Raw genomic sequence first — 15,966 nt, 5'->3', positions numbered from 1 at the left:
TTAAAATTTGAACTTTATTGGCCTGTGGTTTTGTTTGTACTTAACTAGTAGATTGGTTTGCCTTTGTGGATGTATAAGAGCTATAGTTATTCGGAATATACATCTGATTTTAAGTTTCTATCCATTTAAGAACTACTTGAAAAGACATTTAAATCAAGGTCAGTGTTTGTTTGTTTGTTGTCCTTTAAAAGTTTATGAATACTGATCTAGTATAAAAAGCATTTTGTTTAGAATCAGACCAATCTAAGATCAAACCCCAGCTCTGGCAGCCACTAGCACTGCAGTCTTTTATTTTTAAGTTTTTTCCTTCTTTTTTTTTTTACTGAAGAATAATTGCTTTATAGAATTTTGCTGTTTTCTGTCAAACCTCAACATGAATCAGCCATAGGTACACATATATCCCCTCCTTTTTGAGCCTCCCTCCCATCACCCTCCCCATCCACCCCTCTAGGTTGATACAGAGCCCCTGTTTGAGTTTCCTGAGCCAGACAGCCAATTCCTTTTGGCTACCTATTTTACATATGGTAATGTAAGTTTCCATGTTACTCTTTCCATCCATCTCACCCTCTCCTCCCCTCTCCCCATGTCCATAAGTCTATTCTCTATGTCTGTTTCTCCATTGTTGTCCTGTAAATAAATTCTTCAGTACTGTTTTTCTAGATTCCATATGTGTGAGTTAGAATACGACATTTATCTTTCTCTTTTTGACTTACTTCACTCTATATAATAGGTTCTAGGTTCACCCACCTCATTACAACTGACAAATGTGTTCCTTTTCATGGCTGAGTAATATTCCATTCTGCATATGTACCACACTTTCTTACCCATTCAGCTGTCAATGGACATCTAGGTTGCTTCCATGTTCCAGCTATTGTAAAAAGTGCTGCAATGAACAATGGGATACATGTGTCTTTTTCAATTTTGGTTTCCTCAGGGTATATGACTAGGAGTGGGATTGCTGGGTCATATGGTGGTTTTATTCCTAGTTTTTTAAGCAATCTCCATACCATCTTCCACGGTGGCTGTATCAAGTTACATTCCCACCAACAGTGCAAGAGTATTCCCTTTTCTCCACACACCACCCCCCAGCATTTATTGTTTGTAGACTTTTTGATGATGGCCATTCTGACTGGTGTGAGGTGATATCTCATTGTGGTTTTGATTTGCATTTCTCTAATAATGAGTGATGTTGAGCATCTCTTCATATGCTGGTTAACGATCTGTATGTCTTCTTTGGAGATATGTCTGTTTAGGTCTTTTTCCCACTTTTTGATTGGGTTGTTTGTTTTCCTGGCATTGAGTTGCATGAGCTGCTTGTACATTTTGGAAATTAATCCTTTGTCAGTTGTTTCATTTGCTATTATTTTCTCCCATTCTGAGGTCTGTCTTTTCACCTTGCTTATAGTTTCCTTTGCTGTGCAAAAGCTTTTAAGTTTAATCAGGTCCCACTTGTTTACTTTTGTTTTTACTTGCATTACTCTAGGATTTGGGTCATAGAGGATCATGCTTTGATTTATGTCATCAAACATTCTGCCTATGTTTTCTTCTAAGAGTTTTATAGTTTCTGGTGGTATATTTAGATCTTTAGTCTATTTTGAGTTTATCTTTGTGTATGGTGTTAAGAAGTGTTCTAATTTCATTCTTTTACATGTAGCTATCCAGTTTTCCCAGCACCATTTATTGAAGAGGTTGTCTTTGCCCCATTGTATATTCTTGCCTTCTTTGTGAAAAATAAGGTACCCATAAGTGCAGGGGTTTATTTCTGGCCTTTCTATCTTTTTCCATTGGTCTATATTTCTGTTTTTGAGCCATTACCATACTGTCTTGATGACTGTAGCTTTGTAGTATAATCTGAAGTCAGAAAGGTTGATTTCTCCAGCTCCATTCTTGAAGACTGCTTTGGATATTCAGGGACTTTTGTGTTTCCATATGAATTGTGAAATTTTTTGTTCTAGTTTTGTGAAAAATGCCATTGGTAATTTGATAGGAATCACACTGAATCTGTAGATTGAGCTTGGTTCTATAGTCATTTTCACAATATTGATTCTTCCTACCCAGGAACATGGAATATCTCTCCATCTGTTTATGCCATCTTTGATTTCTTTCATCAATGTCTTATTTTCTGTGTACAGTTCTTTTGTCTCCATAGGTAAGTTTATTCCTAGATATTTAATTCTTTTTGTTGCAATGGTGAATGGGATTGATTCCGTAATTTCTCTGATTTTTCATTGTTAGTATATAGAAATGCAAGTGATTTCTGTGTATTGATTTTGTATTCTGCAACTTTGCCAAATTCACTGATTAGCCTAGTAATTTTCTAATACTAGCTTTAAGGTTTTCTAAGTACAACATCATGTCATCTGCAAACAGAAATAGCTTTACTTCTTCTTATCTGATCTGGATTCCTTTTATTTCTTTTTCTTCTCTGATTGCTATAGCTAGGACTTCTGAAACTATGCTGAATAATAGTGGTGAAAGTGGACACCCTTGTCTTGTTCCTGATCTTAGGGGGGATGCTTTCAGTTTTTCACCATTGAGAATAATGTTTGCTGTAGGCTTAACATATATGGCCTTTACTATGTTGAGGTAGGTTCCTTCTATGCCCATTTCTTGAACAGTTTTAATCATAAATGGGTGCTGAATTTTGTCAAGCACTTTTTCTGCATCTATTGAGATGATCATATGGTTTATATCTTTCAATCTGTTAATATGGTGCATCATATTGACTGATTTGTATATATTGAAGAATCCTTGCATCCCTGTAATAAACCCAACTTTATCATGGTGTATGAGCTTTTTGATGTGTTGCTGAGTTCTGTTTGCTAAAACTTTCTTGAGGATTTTTGCATCTATGTTCATCAGTGACATTGGCCTGTAGTTTTCTTTTTGTATGTTGCCTTTGTCTGGCTTTGGTATCAGGGTGATGGTGGCCTCATAGAATTAGTTTGGACGTGCTCCTTCCTCTGCAATTTTTTGAAAGAGTTTTAGAAGGAGATGTATTAGCTCTTCTATAAATGTTTGACAGAATTCTCTTGTGAAGCCATCTTGTCCTGGGCTTATGTTTTTTGGGAGATTTTTTTAATCACAGCTTCAATTTCAGTGCTTGTAATGGGGTTGTTCATAATTTCTATTTCTTCCTGTTTCTGTCTTGGAAGGTTGAACTTATCTAACATTCTGTCCATCTCTTCCAGGTTATCCATTTTATTGCTATATAGTTGTTCATAATAACCCCATATAATCCTTTGTATTTCTGCATTTTCTGTTGTAACCTCTCCTTTTTCATTTCTAATTTTGTAGATTTGGTGCTTCTCTCTTTTGTTCTTGATGAGTCTGGCTAAAGGTTTGTCAATTTTATTTATCTTCTCAAAGAACCAGCATTTAGTTTTATTAATCTTTACTGCTATTTATTTTTCATTTATTTCTGCTTGGATCTTAATGATTTCTTTCCTTTTACTAGTTTTGCAGCTTTTTGTTCTTCTTTGTCCAGTTGTTTTAGGTGTAAAGTTAGGTTGTCTATTCGATGTTTTTCTGGTTTCTTGGGGTAGGACTGATTTGCTATAATCTTCCCTCTTAGAACTGCTTTTGCTGCAGCACATAGGTTTTGAGTTGTCATGTTTTCATTGTCATTTCTTTCTAGAAATCTTTTGATTTCCCTTTTGATTTCTTCAGTAACCTGTTGGCTATTTAGAAACATGTTGTTTAATCTCCATATTTTTGTGCTTCTTATAGTTTTTCTTGTAATTGATATCTAGTCTCATAGTGTTGTGGTCAGAGAAGACACTTGATATGATTTCAATTTTCTTAAATTTACTGAGGTTTGATTTGTGACCCAAGATGTGGTCTATCCTGGAGAATGATTCATTTTCACTTGAGAAGAAGGTGTATGCTTCTGTATTTGGATGGAATGTCCTGAAGATATCAATGAGATCCATCTCATCTAATGTATCATTTAAGACTTCTGTGTCCTTATTAATTTTCTGTTTTGATGATCTGTCCATTGGTATGACTGCGGTGTTAAAGCCTACTACTATTTTTGTGTTACTGTCATTTTCTCCTTTTATGTCTGTTAGTGTCTGTCTTAGGTATTGAGGTGCTCCTATGTTGGGTGCATAGATATTTACAATTATTATGTCTTCCTCTTGGATTGATCCCTTCATCATTATGTAGTGTCCTTCCTTATCTCTTGTAATCTTCTTTATTTTAAGGTCTATTTTGTCTGATACAAGGATTGCTATTCGTTCCAGCTTTCCTTTGCTTCCTATTTGCATAGAATACATTTTTCCATCCTCTCACTTTCAGTTTATATGTGTCCTGAGGTCTGAAGTGGGTTTCTTGTAGATAGCATATATATGGGTCTTGTTTTGCTTTCCATTCAGCCAGTTTGTGTCTTTTGGTTGGAGCATTTAATCCATTTACAATTAAAGTAATTATTAATATATATGTTCCTATTGCCATTTTCTTAATTGTTTGGGGTTGATTTTGTAGATCTTTTTTCTTCTATTTCTTGGCTATATAAGTCCCTTTAACATTTGTTCTAAAGCTGGTTTGGTGGTACTGAATTCTCTTAACTTTTGCTTTTCTAAAAATCTTTTTACTTCTCCATCAATTTTGAATGAGATCCTTGCTGGGTTCAGTAATCTTGGTTGTAGATTTTTCCCTTTCAGTACTTTAAATATATCTTGCCATTCCCCTTCTGGCCTGCAGAGTTTCTGCTGAGAGATCAGCTGTTAAGTGTATGGGGTTTCCCCTGTATGTTCCTTGTTGCTTCTCTCTTGCTGCTTTTAATATTATTTCTTTGTGATTAGTCTTTGTTAGTTTGATTAGCATATCTTGGCATGTTTCTCCTTGTGTTTATCCTGTATGGGACTCTGGGCCTCTTGGACTTGATTGACTATTTCCTTTCTGGGTTGGGGAAATGTTCAACTATAATCTCTTCAAAAAAAATTTCTAACCCTTTCTTTTTCTTGTCTTCTTCTGTGACACCTATAATTTGAATGTTGGCACATTTGATATTGTTCCAGAGGTCTCTGGAACTGTCTTCAGTTCTTGTCATTCTTTTTTACTTTATTCTGCTCTTCAGAAGTTATTTCCACCATTTTATCTTCCAGCTCACTGATTCATTCTTCTGCTTCATATAGTCTGCTACTGATTCCTTCTAGAGTATTTTTAATTTCAGTAATTGTGTTATTTGTCTCTACATGTTTATTCTTTAATTCTTCTAGGTCTTTGTTAATTGATTCTTACATTTTCTCCATTTTGTTTTCAAGGTTCTTGATCATCTTTACTATCATTATTCTGAATTCTTTTTCAGGTAGTTTGCCTGTTTCCTCTTCATTTACTTGGACTGCTGTGTTTCTAATTTGTTCCTTCATTGGTATAGTATTTCTCTGCCTTTTCATTCTTTTTTTTAACTTATTGTGTTTTAGGTCTCCTTTTCCCAGGCTTCAAGGTTGAAATCTTTCTTCCTTTTGGTTTCTGCTCTCCTAAGTTTGGTCCAGTGGTTTGTGTAAGCTTCGTGTAGGGTGAGATTTGTACTGAGTTTTTTTTTGTTTTTCCTCTGATGGGCAAGGCTAAGTGAGGTGGTAATCCAGTGCTAAAGACTGGGTTTGTATTTTTTGTTTTGGTTGTTGTTTAAATGAGGCTTCCAGCACAGGGTGCTACTGGTGATTGGGTTATGCCTGGTCTTGAATTCAAGTGGCTTCCGTTGTGTGAGTTCTCGCTATTTGATACTCCCTAGGATTAGTCTGAATTTGTTTTTGCTGGCTGTATAGAGCTTCTCCATTTTGGCTGCAAAGAATATAGTCAATCTGATTTCGGTGTTGACCATCTGGTGATGTCACACAATTGCACTCATCTCACACGCTAGTAAAGTAATGCTCAAAATTCTCCAAGTCAGGCTTCAGCAATACGTGAACCAAGAACTTCCAGATGCTCAAACTGGTTTTAGAAAGGGCAGAGGAACCAGAGATCAAATTGCCAACGTCCGCTGGATCATTGAAAAAGCAAGAGAGTTCCAGAAAAGCATCTATTTCTGCTTTATTGACTATGTGAAAGCCTTTGACTGTGTGGATCACAGTAAACTGTGGAAAATCCTGAAAGAGATGGGAATACCAGACCACCTGACCCACCTCTCGAGAAACCTATATGCAGGTCAGGAAGCAACAGTTAGAACTGGACATGGAACAATGGACTGGTTCCAAATAGGAAAAAGAGTACATCAAGGCTATATATTGTCACCCTGTTTATCTAACTTATATGCAGAGTACATCATGAGAAAAGCTGGGCTGGAAGCAGCACAAGCTGGAATCAAGATTGCCAGGAGAAATATCAATAACCTCAGATATGCAAATGACACCACCCTTATGGCAGAAAGTGAAGAGGAACTAAAAAGCCTCTTGATGAAAGTGAAAGAGGAGAGTGAAGAAGTTGGCTTAAAGCTCAACATTCAGAAAACTAAGATCATGGCATCTGGTCCCATCACTTCATGGGAAATAGATGGGGAAACAGGGGAAACAGTGGCTGACTTTATTTTGGGGGGGCTCCAAAATCACTGCAGATGGTGATTGCAGCCATGAAATTAAAAGATGCTTACTCCTTGGAAGGAAAGTTATGACCAACCTAGACAGCATATTAAAAAGCAGAGACATTACTTTGCCAACAAAGGTCTGTCTAGTCAAGGCTATGGTTTCTCCAGTGGTCATGTATGGATGTAAGAGTTGGACTGTGAAGAAAGCTGAGCGCCGAAGAATTGATGCTTTCGAACTGTGGTGTTGGAGAAGACTCTTGAGAGTCCCTTGGACTGCAAGCAGATCCAATCAGTCCATCCTAAAGGAGATCAGTCCTGGGTATTTATTGGAAGGACTGATGCTGAAGCTGAAACTCCAATACTTTGGCCACCTCATGCGAAGAGCTGACTCATTGGAAAAGACCCTGATGCTGGGAGGGATGGGGGGCAGGAGGAGAAGGGGACGACAGAGGATGAGATGGTTGGATGGCATCACCGACTCGATGGACATGAGTCTGAGTAAACTCCGGGAGTTTGTGATGGACAGGGAGGCCTGGCGTGCTGCGATTCATGGGGTCGCAAAGAGTCGGACACGACTGAGCAACTGAACTGAACTGACTGAACTGATATATCAGGAATTGGGGATTAAAATATAAACACCACTATGCACAAAATACACAATCAACAAGGACCTACTATAAAGCACAAGGAACTTTACTGAATATCCTGCAATAACTTATAAAGGAAAAGAACCTTGAAAAGAATATATATGTATATATGTATAACTAAATCTCTTTGATGTATACATAAAGCTAACACAACATTGTAAATAAATTATACCTCAATTAAAAAAAAAACCCACAAAGCTGAGAGACTTACTGAGAACCACGCAGTGATACATCAATAATATAGTTTTCAGTCAACTAGTTTAAGACTTTTTACTCAAATGCCACCATTCTCTTCACTAGACTATGTCCAAATTAGATCAAAAGAGTCCTCTAAATTCTTTCAATGTAATATCACACTGTGGTTTGTTGATAGGTATGTCAAGGGGCCCAGTTATTTCATAAATAACGAACAACAAACAAAGTTGAAACGGAAAAGCTGACTAGCCATGGCAGGGAACACTGACTCTAAAGCAAGGGCATTGATTACTGACCTTGGCAATTCCATTTTCCTCTCTCCTTTCATCATTTTGCTCACAACTGCATCCTTTTAGATTTTAAAGTCTATTACGAATTCATGCTGCAAAGAGGTTGTATAATGGCTTAGAAACTATATTAGGTCAGAGAAAAATTATTTTTTCTAATGACCCAAGATAATATGAGGGATAAGTGTGTTAAGCTTTCATCATGAAAACACAGATACAGCTGAATTACCACTGAAATTGGGGGAAATGCTCACTCTTGTCTTTTTACCCAAGATTGACTATGAGGGCAAAAGAAGACCAAGACTGGCAAACACTACTGTCAGAGAAATTCCAGGGTCCAAGCAGACAGAAAAGTTCCCTGTTAGGAGTACACCAGATCCTTCTCAATGCTGATGTCAAAAGGGGGTCATCCCAGTGCACCAGGCCCGAGCACTTGTCTCATGCATCCAGCCTGGGCTGGTGATCTGTTTCACCCTAGGTAATATACATGTTTTGATGCTATTCTCTCAAAACATCCCACCCTCTCCTTCTCCCACAGAGTCCAAAAGTCTGTTCTGTACATCTGTGTCTCTTATTCTGTTTTGCATATAGGGTTATTGTTACCATCTTTCTAAATTCCAACTAATAAAAATAAATGGAAAAAAGGGGGGGGGGTCAAAGCCAGCACAAGCAACAAACCCATGGCTCCAAGAGCACAAAGTAACTGAAGCAGGGACAGAAGAGCATATGGCAAAGATTAGAGGACCACAGAACTTTGACACGAAATGTCACATTTGCACACACCCACTTCATTCATATAATTCAGTTCCTTCAAGAGGAATACAAAGATGAATCAGAAGATGTTTTTCAACTCATACAAATAAAAGGGAAAAAATTAAAACAACCTAACAGTCACAAATAGTGGACTGTTTTTATTACTTCTATCCTCATGATAGGATATTCGGCAACCATTCCCTTGATGTTGACAAAGCAGTCTCAGAATATAGAGAAATGCCTTTGATGTGATACCTAGTGTTTTTGAAAAGGCATAAATATTCACACAGTGATATCAACTGCATTTTTTTTAAAAAGGGGGTAACAGAAAAAAGGCTGGAAGGAAATACATGAAAATATGTGTTATAATTTTAGGTTGGCGGGGTTAGAAGGATATTCTTTCTGATGCACATTTTATCTATATTTTCTATTATATTCAAAGTAATCATGTTACTTCAGTATCAGTAAAAACACTACATTACACAACTTTTACAGAACTACTAGCATCTGTTTCATCTGCTGAGCCAGAGCTGAGCCCCTCTCCAAAGCAGACTTCCTATCATCTGGAGCTAAAGAAAGGTGTATGCCAACAGAATCAGATCAATGGAGATCTCCGTAGGTTCACAGGCAATCCCAGACTACCTTAGAGAATTCCTACCCTCCAATGTCATGCCTTTTAGAGAAGGATTTTCCTCTGTTATCCCCTGCATGGGGACTTAATAAATCCAAACATGCTATACTATTGCATCTTTTGGTTATTTATACAACAAAAACTGACCCAGTTAGCAATGATGATGTTGGAGATTTTTAAGAGATCTTGGTACAGATCTTCCCAAGAACGCTGGGTTTTCCCCTATCTAGAAAATCATCCAGCAGTGGTCATTGTTTCTTTATGTTTTTTGGTTTTCTTTTTTTAATAAAACTAAAGGCAGAGTGGGCTTCCCTTGTGGTGCTAGTGTTAAAGAACCCGCCTGCCACTACAAGAGATGTAAGAGACCTGGGTTAAATCACTGGTTAGGGAAGATCCCCTGGAGGAGGGCATGACAACACACTCCTTTATTCTTGGTGGAGAATCCCATGGACAGAGGAGCCTGGTGGACTACAGTCCATAGGGTTACAAAGAGTTAGACATGACTGAAATGACGACTTAGCACACATGCAAAGGCAGAGGAAATATGTGCTTTAAAAAACAAACCTGAGGTTTCTAGAACATGCACCCTTCCCCGTAAACTTAGGGCCTTCCATTCACCTCTGATGTCATCCCTTTCCCATCAGTCCTCACCCTACTCCTCCTCACCTCCTTGATCTTTTAACCCTTTTTCATCCTCTGTGTTACTTGAAACAGTTATTTTGAACAAGTCTTTTAACAGTCCACAAGTTAAGACGCTTATTCCAGAGTGTGATTTCTTCACAGATAAAGTTTTGCTGCAAAAACCATAATGCTAATAGAGAAGCAAACAAAAAAGTCATCTAAAATAAGCAGCACACTTAGTGATTTCATTGATTTACATGCGGAAGTAAACTCCTTTCCCTGTCATAGACCAGTAGCAAACATCTGCAGAACAGTATTGGTCCATACACCGCACTTTGAGTTGCATTGCTCTACTCCTTCCCACTGGCCTGCAAATTTTATTTCAGTAACAAATTCATGGGATAAAGTGAAGCAGGATAACAGATCAAGGAGAGGAGGGAGGGACTAGAGTTTACAGGGGAGAATTGTGTTAGAAAGTGACATATAAGTTGGTAAGAAGCAGCCAGCCAAGCAAAGATCTGGAAAAAGAATTCCCAGGTAAAGAAAATAGTTGATACAAAGATCCTCAGATGGAAAATGAAAGTAAATAAAAATATAATTCAAAAATATACATGCACCCCAATGTTCACTGCAGCACTACTTACAATAGCCAAGACATGGAAGTAACCTAAATGTCCATCAACAGAGGAATGGATAAAGAAGATGCAATATATATACACAATGGAATATCATCCAACCATAAAAAAGAACAAAATAATGTCACTTGCACAGACATGGATGGACCTTGCAGTTATCTTACTTAGAAATAAATCAGAGAGAGGAAGACAAATATTATAGGATATCACTCACATGAAATCTAAAGTAAAAAAAAAAATTATATAAATGAGCTTATTTACAATGCAGACAAAGATTTTAAAAACAAACTTACTAAAGTGGAGACATGTGGGTAGGATGGATAAACTAGGAAACTGGGATTAATATATACACACTATTATACAAAAAATAGACGATCAACAAGGACTTTGTTGTTGTTGTTCAGTTGCTAAGTCATGTCCAGCTCTTTGCAACCCCATAGACTGCAGCATGCCAGACCTCCCTGTCCTTCACTATCTCCTGAAGTTTGCTCAAACTCATGTCCATTGAGTCAGTGATACCATCCAACCATCTTGTCCTCTGTTGCCCCCTTCTCTTGCCCTCAATCTTTCCCAGCATCAGGGTCTTTTCCAACGAGTCAGCTCTTCACATCACGTGGCCAAAGTATTAGAACTTCAGTTTCAGTATCAGTCTTAATGAATATTCAGGATTAATTTCCTTTAGGATTGACTGGTTTGATCTCCTTATAGTCCAAATGACTCTTTAGAGTCTTCTCCAGCACCACAATTTGAAAGCATCAATTTTTCACCACTCAGCTTTCTTTATGGTCCAACTCTCACATCCATACATGACTACTGGAAAAACCATAGCTTTGACTAGACAGATCTTTGTGGGCAAAGTAATGTCTCTGCTTTTTAATATGCTGTCTAGGTTTGTCACAGCTATTCTTCTAAGGAGCAAACATCTTTTAATTTCATGGCTGCAGTCACTGTCCAAGAAAATGAATTCTGACTTTGTTTCCACATTTTCCCCATCTATTTGCCATGAAATAGATCATCCTTACTATATAGCAAAGGGAACTCTAGTCAATATCCTGTAATAACTTATATGAAGAAAAGAATGTTAGAAAGAATGAATATATGTATAACTGAATTACTTGCTCTACACTTGAAACTAATACATTATAAATCAATTACACTTCAATAAGGGCCTTCCCAGGTGGTGCTAGTAGTAAAGAATCTGCCTGCAAACTCAGGAGACATAAGATACTCGGGTTCAATTCCTGGATCTGGAAGATTCCCTGGAGAAGGGAACAGCTACCCACTCTAATATTCTTGCCTGGAAAATTCCATGGATGGAGGAGCCTGGTGGGTTACACTCTATGGGGTCACAAACAGTCGGACATGACTGAGCAACTTTGCACACACACATGCAAACTCCAACAAAATTGTTTTAAGTAAAAATATGTTATAAATTTAAGTGCTAAGTGAATTTTGGAAGTCAGCTAAGCAACAGGATCAGTATCCTAAAGAGAGTGTTATAGAACACAAGTTTCACAGGATGTTAAGCAGTACTGCATTCAGTCACGTAAATTTGGGAAAAGTTGAGCTAATTAAGTTTAAATTGTTTAAAAAAAAAAAAAAAAACATTCAGCAAGCTAGTAGGCATTGGAAATCTTCATGTGTTCCTTGGAGCCTAAGTTGAGACACGCATCCAACACCTAATATTTACAAATGAGTATACTGAGGTTCAAAGCCGATGACTTGACCCACATTCAGTGGTGTGCTGGTGAATGTTTAACAATCAACTCTCCTCCTCCCTCCCACCCCCAAAATACACATACTGTGATGGGCATGCTCTAATGTGGACTTCATGGTTCCCATCTTTGGGTGTCCATGCTTTTGTGTGTGCTCATCCCCCTGAATGTAGGTAGAATCTGTGACTGCCAAAGCTGATGAGATGTCACTCTGTGATTAACTTACAGAAGACTCTGTCCTACTAGTAGACTCTCACTGGAGTCTCTTTACCTTCCCAACTGATTTTTAAAAAGTGGCCATATGGGAGGCCCAGAGGGTAAGGAGCTCAGGGTGATCTCCAGGAACTGAGAGGAGCCTTTAGCTTCTGACATCCAAAAAGAAGCCAGGGCCTTCAGTCTTACCGCTGCAAGGAAATGAGTTCTGGCTATAATCTAAGAGAGGCTGGAAACAGCTTCCAACCCTGTTGAGCCTTCAGATAAAAACACAACCCAGCTGATAGCTTGACTGCAAACTTGGCAGACCCTGAGCAGACTGGGATAGAGCCCAGCTACCCTGTGCTGGCCTCCTGACCCACAGAAAGTGTAAGATTATATATATATATATAAATATATAGTTTAAGCCAATAAGTTTAAAATAATTAATTTTATAGCACTTTATCCCTAATATAGACATATATAGGTACACAATTTTAACATAGTCTTACTGCTATAAAGGATATGTGCTTAGTAATGTCTGACTCTTTGTGACCCCATGGACTGTAGCCCACCAGGCTCCTCTTTCCATGGGGATTCTCCAGGCAAGAATACCAGAGTGGGTTGCATTTCCTCCTCCAGTAGGCCATTAGGGAAAAGGAATACAGGGAGAATGAACAGGAGCAAGACTTTCTCCAAAATCATCTGAAATAAGCATCGAGTCCTCTTGGCTCCAGCTTGAGAAGCTTCTGGTGGAAGGGGTGTGAGATTCAGATTTAGCTCTTATCTTCAAGGCCCTCCATGTCTACATCCTGGGGGCCTTGTGTCTTCTTTTTTGATTTGGGCTGTGGTTCACTAGTCCTGGTTGGCTTAGGAGGGGCTCCTGCTTCCATGGCTATTTTCTTATTCCAGGCAAATCAGATCTGTGGCAGGAGTTTTCTGCACTTCTTCCCAGACAGAGTAATGTGGGCACATGCACTGGACGCCCGCTACTTGAGGTGTTGCCGCGTAATCAGTCCTTTGTCTATCACACCTCTGACCACCCGAGGTTTCAGTTGCCACTCCTGGTTCAACACTCACCATCGCTTGAACAGCTTCTTCAGCTCCGTTCACGGCCAGTTGATCTTTCCACCCGCAGCACCCATGGCCGGCACTATGGCTGTGTAGTGTAGGATGTGTAGTACTACAAATAATAAAATATGCCACAGTCTTTATTACAAACTCTATATAGCCAGTTGAGCTTCACAGAATACTTTTGTTGATTTTCTCTGAATTCCTGAATCCATAGCCAACCTGTGGTTGCAACTGATGAAGAAGTAAAGTTCCAACACGCATGTTGGTTCATATTCTTATCTAATGAGTAAGATAAAACAACAAAGACATATTTCAAAACTTCGTTCATTTTATGCTGAGAGATGTTTTTCCTGATTTGGAAAATAATTTTTAAAGCCCAGAAGACTATTTCCTCTATTTTTTGTACTATTCACAAGGTAACTACTACAGAAATGAAAAGCTATTGCATTTGCTCTATTATTAACACTTCCTTCATCACCACGTTTAGTGTAGCTTAGGAATCAATAAACATTCTGTGAACAATCAGACAGGTATTTTAGGATTTGAATGCCGTATATATCTGTATCAGATATTCTCCTCTGTGTGTGGTGTGGTTTTTTGTTGTTGTTGTTGTTTCTTTTTTTAGTTTGTTTGTTGTTATGGCCTCATAAAAATGTAAAAAGCATGCCTAGCTCTCTAGCTATGTAAAACCAGTCCTGGGCTGGTTTTGTTTCATGGTTTTGTTCTATGGTTTGTCAAATCCTGATGTACACAATCAATAAAACAATACATCAAATACACTTTGATTTGTATCATTTGCCAATTTCTGTGTTGTAACTACTTACAGCATGGCCAATTTCAATTTACTGACATGATGGCAGTTCATGTGGAGTCGGGAAGAAATGCACAGTAGCATACCACTTGTCTTAGCCTGCTCAAGCTGTCATAACAAAATGCCATAGACTGGGTGATGTGAACAATAGAAACTTATTTTTTCACATTTTTAGAAGCTGAGAAGTCTAAGACCAAGGTGCCAGCTGACTTGGTTTTTGGTGAGAGTTTTTGTGGCTTGCAGGCAGCCAGTCCCCTTCTCTCTGTAACCTCATGGGGCAGAGAGAGAGAGAGTGCTAGGTCTCTGCTGTCTCTTCATTTAAGGACACCAATCTTACCCTATCAGGACCCCACCCTGATGATCTCATTAAACCTTAATCATCTCCTTACCTATCTCCAAATGCAGCCACATTGGGATGCAGGCTTCAGTGTATGAACTTGAGGACACATTTCAGTCCAAAGAACCATTACACAGCAATTCTATCACACAGACAGAAGATCATAGGCAACAATAGCAAAATATATAAAAATAATTAGGAAATGATGAGGTTTCAGTATTCATCACGTTTGTTTTAATATAGCTTTCTTAATTGTACATTTGCATCATTTAACATGGGCTATATTAAACTGGCTGTCAAGATGTCTGAAAAGTTCATGACATGTTCTCACAAGCCATTCCAAGCAAATTCCAACCAGTCCCAGCACACCACTGCCAAAGCAAGTGAGTTCCAGAGCTGGTTCCAGAACACATATTTTTGTTTAATCCAGTGTTCTTTCTTTGCCCTTCAGCACGTTGCCAAGACAACCTTGTCAGTACATGTACCGCCTAAGTAAGAATGCTGAAGAGACAACATTTAAAATCATAATAGCAGTTTTCTAGATGTAAAAATATAGATTCATATATTAACACATCCCAATCAGGATTAAAAAGAAATTTATGACAAGGCAGTTTTCAGTAGGAAAACTAAAAAAAATTAAAAACAAATCTCTTGCAATAGAAAAAAGGAAGAATACCTACAATGGAAGGGCTGTTAAAAGGAGCATAGAATCTCACAACAGCAAGAGAAGTCAGAGCATGAAATGTTACATTTAAAGGTTTGAGGGAAGATCACTGTCAACAGGAATTACTAGCTAAAATACACTATTATATTCTTAAAAAAAAAAAAAGGAAATGCAATCAAACTATTGTGCCAAATAGGTTGGTTGTTGTTTGTTTTTTTTTTTAATTTCCTCAAGCTTTAAAAGGCATGGAGACTAACAGATTTTAACCCCACATCCTATAAATCCCTGACTGACTCATTATGCACACAATCCCTGGACTAATTGACTCTTTGCTTTCTTGCCTATCCAGAATATTCTTGACAATATTTTGATTAAGTATTAAAGAAGTATTATGGGACTTCCCTGGTGGTTCAGTGGTTAAGCATCCCCTGCCAGTGCAGGGGACACAAGTTCGATTCCTGGTCCAGGAAGACAGATCCCACATGCCTCAGGGAAGCTAAGTCCACATGTGGAGACTACTGAAGTCCGTGCCTCAAGCGGTGCTCCACAATAAGAGAAGCCAGCTGAATGAGAAGCCCCCATACTGCAACCAGAGATTTGCTGTTGTTTAGTCACTAAATCATGTCCGACTCTGTGACCCCATGAACTGCACCATGTCAGGCTTCCCTGTCTTTCTCTGTCTCCCAGAATTTGCTCAAACACATGTCCAGTGAGTCAGTGATGCCATCCAATCATCTCATCCTCTGTTGCCCCCTTCTTCTCTTGCCTTCAGTCTTTCCCAGCATGAAGGTCTTTTCCAATGAGTAGTGCCAGCTACTAGAGAAAGCCCACACATAGCAACGATGACCCAGCGCAACCAAAAATGAAGAAATAAATAA

General features: G+C 38.4%; 1 protein-coding gene and 1 pseudogene across 2 annotated transcripts in view; both read right to left on the bottom strand.

Moving 5' to 3' along the window:
• The window catches only part of NELL1 (neural EGFL like 1), a 1,027,621-nt gene that overhangs the window by 622,770 nt on the left and 388,885 nt on the right, over nucleotides 1-15,966 (bottom strand). The gene's annotated exons all lie outside the window — the stretch shown is intronic.
• Nucleotides 12,979-13,347, bottom strand: LOC122675930 (annotated as a pseudogene).

Source organism: Cervus elaphus, chromosome 2 (genome assembly GCF_910594005.1).
Source record: "Cervus elaphus chromosome 2, mCerEla1.1, whole genome shotgun sequence".
Taxonomy (NCBI): Eukaryota; Metazoa; Chordata; class Mammalia; order Artiodactyla; family Cervidae; genus Cervus; species Cervus elaphus.
Note: the sequence above shows the minus strand (reverse complement) of the source record. Positions and strands in the feature narration are given on the sequence as shown.